Raw genomic sequence first — 8518 nt, forward strand, 5'->3', positions numbered from 1 at the left:
AAAAGACTGTCTTTTCTTCATCTGATGGGCTTTGGGCCCTTGTCGAAGTTGAAGTGACTGTAGGTGGATGGATTTACATCTGGGTTCTCAACTGTCTTCCATTGGTCAACATATCTGTCTTTGTACAGGTACCAGTATCAGACTGTTTCGACTACTGTAGCTGTATAGTAGGTTCTCAGGTCAGGTAGTGCAAGTCCTCCTACTTCATTCCTCTTCTTCAGTAGTGCCTTAGTTATCCGGGGCTTCTTCCCTTTCCATATAAGGCTAATGATTAGTTTTTACATATTTCCTTAGTTTCTGCTTACCTGGAAATGTTCTCATTTCACCATTGTATTTGAACCAGAGTTTTGCAAGATATATAATTCTTGGTTGGCAATTTTTTTTTTCTTTCAAGGTTTTATATATGTCATTTCATTACCTTCTTGCCTACCTGGTTTCTGCCAAATAATCAGAGCCTTGGTAGGTTTGTTAACTTTCTTTGTGCTTACCTTGAAATTTATCCCTATCTTTCTAAATTTCAATAATTCTTTTATTATTTGATATCACCTTGACTTCCTCTCCATTTCCAAGTTCTAAACTTAAAACACCGCTTATTCCCTTTTTTTTTTTTTTTTTAATTGTTCTGACGTGATTGTCATTTTCAGGTTGACTTCTCTGGTACCCTGTTGCAATTTTTTTAGTTTTGTTTTATTCGTGAGAATTCATTACCTAGGTTGGTATCTGGCTGGTGTGGTCTTGCATCCTAGATTCAGGCTGTTGTCATTTGCCCATTTTTAATTGAATTGCTGTCTTTTTGTTAAGTTTTAGTAGTTTTTAATATATTCTGAATATTAACCCTTATCAGATATGTGGATCCCCAAATTTTTCTCACCATGTTTTATTATCTCCTCACTTTATTGATAAAGTCTTTTTGATGAAAAAAAGTTTTTAATTTTAATGAAGTTTCATTTATCTATTTTGTTGATCATTCCTTTGGTGTCATATCTAAGAATCTGTTGTTAAGAATAAGTTCCAAAGCATAACGCCTATGTTGCTTTCTACGAATTTTATAGATTCAATTCTTACATTTGTGGGCCTTGATCCATTTGGAGTTTATTTTCATATTTAGTGTGACGGATACATTCAGCTATACATATATATATATTTGCATGTGGAAATCTAATTGTCTCAGCACCTTGTATTAAAAAGACTATTCTTCCCCATTGAATGCACTTAGCACCCTTGTGAAAATAAATTGACCATAGATGTGTCAGTTTATTTCTGTATTCTCAATTCTGTTCCATTGGTCTGTCTATCACTATGAATGCAGTCTGTTGTTTTGATTATAGCGGATTTTGAGATTGGAAAATGTGAGTTTTGGTACTTTGTTCTCCTTTTTCAAGATTGCTTTGGTTATTTGGGGCCTCTTAAAGTTTCATATAAATCTTAAAACTGATATTCCATTTCTGCAAAGGCTATCAGAGTTTTGATGGAGGTTGCACAAAGTCTCTAGATTTCTTTGTATAATATTGATACTTAATTATAATAAGATTCCCAGTCCATAAACATGAAGTGTCTATCCATTTATTTCGGTCTGCTTTAATTTCTTTCAGTAATTATTTATACTTTTCTGTGTATATATCTTTCATTTTTTGGTTAAATATGTTTTTAGGCACTTTATATTTTAGATGGTATTGTGAATGGAATTATTTCTTTAATTTCCTTTTCAGAACACTGAATTTTTTCTGTTGATCTTGTAACCTGCCACTTTGTGAATTGATTTATTAGCTCTAGTTTTTTTTGTTGTTTTTTGTTTTTTGTTTTTTTTTGCAGTTTCTTTGGTGTATTTTATATAGGACCGTATCATTTTCAGAAAGTTTTACTTTTTCTTTTCTGTTTTAGATATCTTTCACTTCATTTTCTTCCCTAAATGCTCTGGCTAGGATAGCTAGCACAATAATGAATAGTAGCAGGTAAAGCAGGAATCCTTGTGTCATTCCTGGAAGTGTGAAGAAAGAGAAACCATTTTGTTTCTCAATTTTGGAGATCCTCCAGCAGCAGTAGCAACAGTAATTGTGTTACTAGAGAACCAGGGGCAATTTCAGCAGCATCCCTTGAACTACAGGCCCACAAATTATTTCTCAAAAGTAGAAGCACCTCCGGTAGTCATAGCAGACCTCTCGCAAATCAGCATCACATGTAAACTTATGGGCTCCTGCACAGGATTGGTGGCAGGCCTATGACAACGAGTAACACACCCTTGAGTCAGTTGTTAACAAAACGGGCCATAATTATTTTTCTTCATCTTTCCACGTCCTTTGCAGTAAAACTCACAGCTTTCTTCACCAAGAAGAACATATTCACCTACCACCTGAATCTTGGCTGGCCCTTTTTAATGAAATATGTCAAAATAGCATTTTATTGGTGTTCCTCTGAGCCTGTATTCAGTCTTGAAACCGTGTATTGACTGTGGGAACAAGCCTAAACCAGCCTGCTAAGGAACTGGTACCATGTGAACTGAACCCTAATCAGGTCTCTTGCTCAGCTGAGGTGCCGGCTGCAATAGAGCTCAGTCAAGTTCTGCAAAGCAAACCCACAGCCTGGAACAAGAACAAAGATATGCCCAAATTAGCAGGCAAGGCCAACATGGCAGAAGAATCAGACACTTCCTATTGTCCTTCTTACAACCAAGACACACACACACAAAAAGCTAGTGAGCCTTTATATATGACATCTAGGGGTCCTGAACATCACAGAGTTGAGGAGTCGGACTGAGTGGCATGGGGAGGGAGAGGCTGTTCAAAAGCAACGAGGAAGTGCCAGACCTGACCTGTCCAGTATTCTACAGGCTGGATTTTTTGGCATCCACAGGCTGAGGCAAGCAGTAGCACTGAGGATGTGTTTTCCATGTTGGGAGAAACTGAGTGGTGGAGAGTCTGCACAAGCCTCCAGAGCCAGGGAGAAGTGGCGCTGGATCTGCAAAAGTTAAGTGCAAGCATCTGACCTACCCCACAGGATCAAGATAACCCTTCGCCCATGGGAAGTGCCTCTCTTCCCCTCAGACACCCCCTCCCCACTCTGCCCCAGTCCCTTTATGACAGTGTTCAGTGGTTGCTGCACCCTCTAGGCCAGAAGTGGGACCCATCTTGTGCCCAAGCCAGTTTCCTGGCTTTGGGGAGGGAATAAATAAGCAAAAGAACAAACAGGAAAAAAGAAATTGCCAGGTCCCGTAAGCCAGGAACTCAGGACAGGTACTGCCGCTTTGCCTAGGCACAGGCATAAGGGGACCAAGACCTTCAAATGCCTTTCACCCCTGCCTAGACCTGTGTGGGCCCATTCAACAGCATAGGCCCTCTATAGCATATTATAACAGGGTATATACCTGAAGCTTATTTTCAACTGCAACAGACAGGGGGAATGGAAAATTCATGACATTTGACACTGCCCTGCCCACTAAGCAGAGTCCTCACCTGCACACATCAGAGGCCTGAGGACTGGTAGCACCACCCACTCCACCTAGCCAGCCATGACTGGGGTCCAAGAATAAGTGGTGCCTCCCAGTCCTTACAGCCAACAGTGTTGGGTGCCTAAAGTCTGGCTGCAAAACCCACCCACCTACGCACTTCAGGTGACAGGGACATGTCTTCCACCCAGGCAGTCAAGGGCAGCCATCAGCCCCTTTGCTCAGCACATAACCCCCTACTGCAGCCAGATACCTGTGCTTTCTCCAATCACCCCTATGTAGCACTGCCTGTCTAGGACCCTGTCTGAGAACCTGCACCACACACTCAGTGACCAACAAGGTGGACACCAAAGCTGAATCCACATAAGAGAAGTAAACAGACTCCTCGGCTCACAGACCTCGTAGCAGCTCTAACCACCTGGTGACAGGTGTGAGATCTTCAAAGGAGCCAATAATCAAAGTAGCTCACACAACCAACCAATTTGGGCATATGAAAACAAAACAAGAAGCTAGGACACAGTAAGCAAACACAAATAAAAATATAATATATTGATGGCTCAGAGACAATAGTCAATAGCAAATCACATAAAGAGGTAGAACATGATGGCTCCAGGAAGTGAATAAAACAAGCAGGTGGCCTCCTGGAGGAAGAGAAGGTCATGAATTACCAGAGATGGAATTCAAAAGATTGATATACAAAGCCGTTCAGGATATCAGGAAGGAGATGGGGCAAAACTCAGATCAAATCAAGGAAAGCACAGGTAAAGCAACAGAGAAATTTAAGAGAGCTATACAAGAGCAAGGAAACCCTAGTGGTGTAGTGGTTAAGAGGTATGGCTGCTAACCAAAAGGTTGGCAGTACAAATTCACCAGGCACTCCTTGGAAACCCTATGGGATAGTTTTGTTCTGTCCAGTAGGGTCACTATGAGTCGGAATTGACTCGATGGCGGTGTGTTTGGGTTTCTGTTTTTATACAAGAGCAAAATGTCAACAGGCTCCTAGAATCCACAGAGAGACAGCAAATGGAAACCCAAAAGATTAATGATAAAATTTCAGAAATAGACAATTGGATAGATAGTCATAGGACCAGAATTCAGACAGTGGAAGTCAAAATTAGTGAGACTGAAAATAAAGCACTTGATACCAACTTACTTGAGGAGAAATCGGATTAAAAATTTTTTTTGTTTGTTTAATGAAGAAACCCTAAGAATCATTTGGGACTGTATCAAGAGGAATAATCTATGAGTGATTGGATTACCAGAACAGGGAGGAATAACAGAAAATACAGAGAGAATTGCTGAAGATTTGTTAGCAGAAAATTTCCCTGACATTGTGAAAGATGAGAAGATATCTATCCAAGATGCTCATCAAACCCCATACAAGGTAGATCCCAAAAGAAAGTCACCAAGACCTATTATAATCAAACTTCCCAGAACCAAAGATAAAGAGAAAATTTTAAGAGCAGTCAGGGATAAGCAAAAAGTTACCTGTAAAGCAGAATCAGTACAAATAAGCTTGGACTACTCAGCAGAAACCATGTAGGCAAGATGGCAATGGGATGACATATATAAACCATTGAAGGAGAAATTTGCCAGCCAAGAATCATATATCCAGCCAAATAAAACTCTATCAAATATGAAGGCGAAATTAGGACATTTCCAGATAAACAGAAGTTTAGGGAATTTGCAAAAACCAAACAAAAAATGCTAAAGGGAATTCTTTTCTTAGAAAATCAATAATATCAGATATCAACCCAACCCTAGAACACAGGACAGAGCAACCAGATATCAACCCAGATACGGAAATGGCAAAAATAAATTAAGACAGAGAAATGCTCAACACAGGGAATCACCGATGTAACTATGTAAAAGATGACAAAGCTAAATCAATAAAGAGGAACTTTATTCCATATGGAATGGAAATCGAGGCAATATAGGGAGATATGAGTTACATTTAAACTTAGAAAAAGAGGGTTAAATATTAAGGTAACCACAAAGGAGACAAACAATCCTACTCATCAAAATAAAATACATGAAAAACATACTCGGCGAAATCAAAATCAACAACAACGAAAAAGGGGAACACAGAATTTACAAAGAAAAACCACTTCGCACAAAAAAGTAATAGGAAAAATGAAACCGTCAACAACACACACAAAAAAAACATCAAAATGACAGCGGTAAACTCATGCCTGTCTATAATCACGGTGAATGTAAATGGACTAGATCCATCAATAAAGAGACAGAGAGTTTGCAGAATGGATAAAAAAAAATATGATCCATCTAAATACTGCCTGCAAAAGACACATCTTAGACTTAAAGACAAAAACAAACTAAAACTGAAAGGATTGAAAAAAATACATTAAGCAAACAACAATCAAAAAATAGCAGGAGTGGCTATACTAATTTCTCACAAAACAGACTTCAAACTTAAATCTACTGAAAAGAATAACAAAGGCCACTACATAATAATTAAACAGACAATGTATCAGAAAGATATTGCCTTATTAAATATTTATGCACCTAACGACAGGTCTTCAAGATACATAAAAGAAACCAAAATCACTGGAAAGAGACATAGCTCCACAATAATAGTAGGGGACTTTAAAACACCACTTTCAGTGAGAGAACATCCAGAAAGAAGACCAGTAAGACACGAAAGAACTAAATGCCTCAATCAATCAAATTCACCTTATAGACATGTACAGAACACTGCACCCAACAGCATCCAAATATACTTTCTTTTCCAATGCACACAGATCATTCTCTAGAATAGACCACATATTAGGCCATAAAGCAAGACTTATCAGAATCCAAAACACAGATATATTACAAAGCATCTTCTCTGACCATAAAGCCATAGCTAGAAGTCAAAAACAGAAAAGCCAGGGAAAAGAAATCAAACACATGGAAGCTGAACAACACTTTGCTCAAAAACGATTGGACTATAGGAAAAATTAAGGATGGAATAAAGAAGTCATTGAATCAAATGAGGATGAAAATACTTCCTTTGGAACATAGCTAAAGCAGTGCTCAGAGGTCAATTTATATCAATAAATGCACACATACAAAAAGAAGAAAGGGCCCAAACCAAAGAATTATCCCCACAACTTGAACAAATAGAAAGAGAGCAACAAAAGAAATTCTCAGGCACTAGATGAAAGCAAATAATAAAAATTAGGGCAGAATTAAATGACATAGAGAACAGAAAAACAATTGAAAGAGTTAACAAGACCGAAAGCTAGTTGTTTGAAAAGATAAAATAGATAAACTATTGGCCAAACTGACAAAAGAAAAACAGGAGACAGAGCAAATAACCTGAATAAAAAACGAGATGGGTGATAATCACAACAGCCCCAACTGAAATTAAAAGAATCATAACAGAATACTATGAAAAACTGTGAAAAACAAATTTGAAAACCTAGAGGAAATAGACAAATTTCTAGTAACACATTTACCTAAACTAACACAAAGAGAGAACAGCTAAATAAACCTATAACAATGTAAGCGATTGAAAAAATAATTTAAAAACTCCCAACAAAGAAAAGCCCTGGCCCTGACACCTTCACTGGAGAATTCTACCAAACATTCAGCGAAGAGTTAACACCACTACTACTAAAGGTATTTTAGAGCATAGAAAAGGATGGGATACTCCCAAACTCATTCTAGGAAGCCAGCATAATCCTGATACCAAAACCAGGTAAAGACACCAAAAAGAAAATTACAAATTAATATCCCTCATGAACTTAGATGCAAAAATCTTCAACAAAATTCTACTCAATAGAATTCAATAACATATCAAAAAAATAATGCACCGTGACCACGTGGGATTTGTACCAGGTATACAGGAATGGTTCGACATCAGAAAAACCATCAGTGTAATTCGTCACATAAATAAAACAAAAGACAAGAACCATATGATCTTATCAATTGATGATGCAGAAAAGGCATTTGACAAAGTCCAAAAACGATTCATGATAAAAACTCTCAGCAAAATAGGAACAGAAGGAAAATTCCTAAATGGTATAAAGGGCATTTATACAAAGCCAATAGCCAACATCATCCTAAATGGACAGACACTGGAAGCATTCTCCTTGAGAATGGGAACCAGACTAGGATGCCCTTTATCACCACTCTTATTCAACCTTGTGTTGGAGGTATTAGCCAGAGCTATTAGGCTATTTAAAGAAATAAATACATCCAAACTGGCAAAGAAGATGTAAAGGTATCACTATTTGCAGATGACATTATCTTATACACAGAAAAACCCAAAGAATCCTCAAGAAACCTACTAAAACTAATAGAAGAGTTCAGCAGTGTATCAGGATACAAGATAAATATACATAAATCAGTTGGATTCCTCTACACCAACAAAGAGAATGTCAAAGAGGAAATCACCAAATCCATACCACTTAGAATAGCCCCAAGAAGATAAAGTACTCAGGAATAAATCCAGTCAGAGATGTAAAAGACTTATACAAAGAAAACTACAAGACACTACTGCAAGAAACCAAAACAGGCCTATGTAAGCAGAAACACATACCTTGCTCATAGACAGGAAGACTCAACCTTGTAAAAATGTCTATTCTACCAAAAGCTATCTATAGACACAACACAATTCCGATCCAAATTCCGATGACGTTCTTCAATGAGATATAGAAACAAATCACCAACTTCGTATGGGAGGGAGAGAGGGCCAGATAAGTAAAGCATTTTTGAAAAAGAACAAAGTAGGAGGCCTCACACTATCCAGTTTTAAAATATATTATACTGCCACAGTAGTCAAAAGAACCTGGTACTCTTACAGCAACAGATAAATGGATCAAAGGAACAGAATTGAGAATCTAGACGTAAATCCATCCACATATGAGTAGCTGATATGTCACAAAGACCCAAAGTCAGTTAAATGGGGAAAAGACAGTATCTTTAACAAATGGCACTGGCGTAACTGGATATCCATCTGCAAAAAAATGAAACAAGACGCATACCTCACACTCTGCACAAAAAAAACTCAAAATGGATCGAAGACCTAAATATAAAATCTAAAATGATAAAAGTCATGGAAGAAAACACAGG

Source organism: Elephas maximus, chromosome Y, assembly GCF_024166365.1.
Source record: "Elephas maximus indicus isolate mEleMax1 chromosome Y, mEleMax1 primary haplotype, whole genome shotgun sequence".
Lineage (NCBI taxonomy): Eukaryota > Metazoa > Chordata > Mammalia > Proboscidea > Elephantidae > Elephas > Elephas maximus.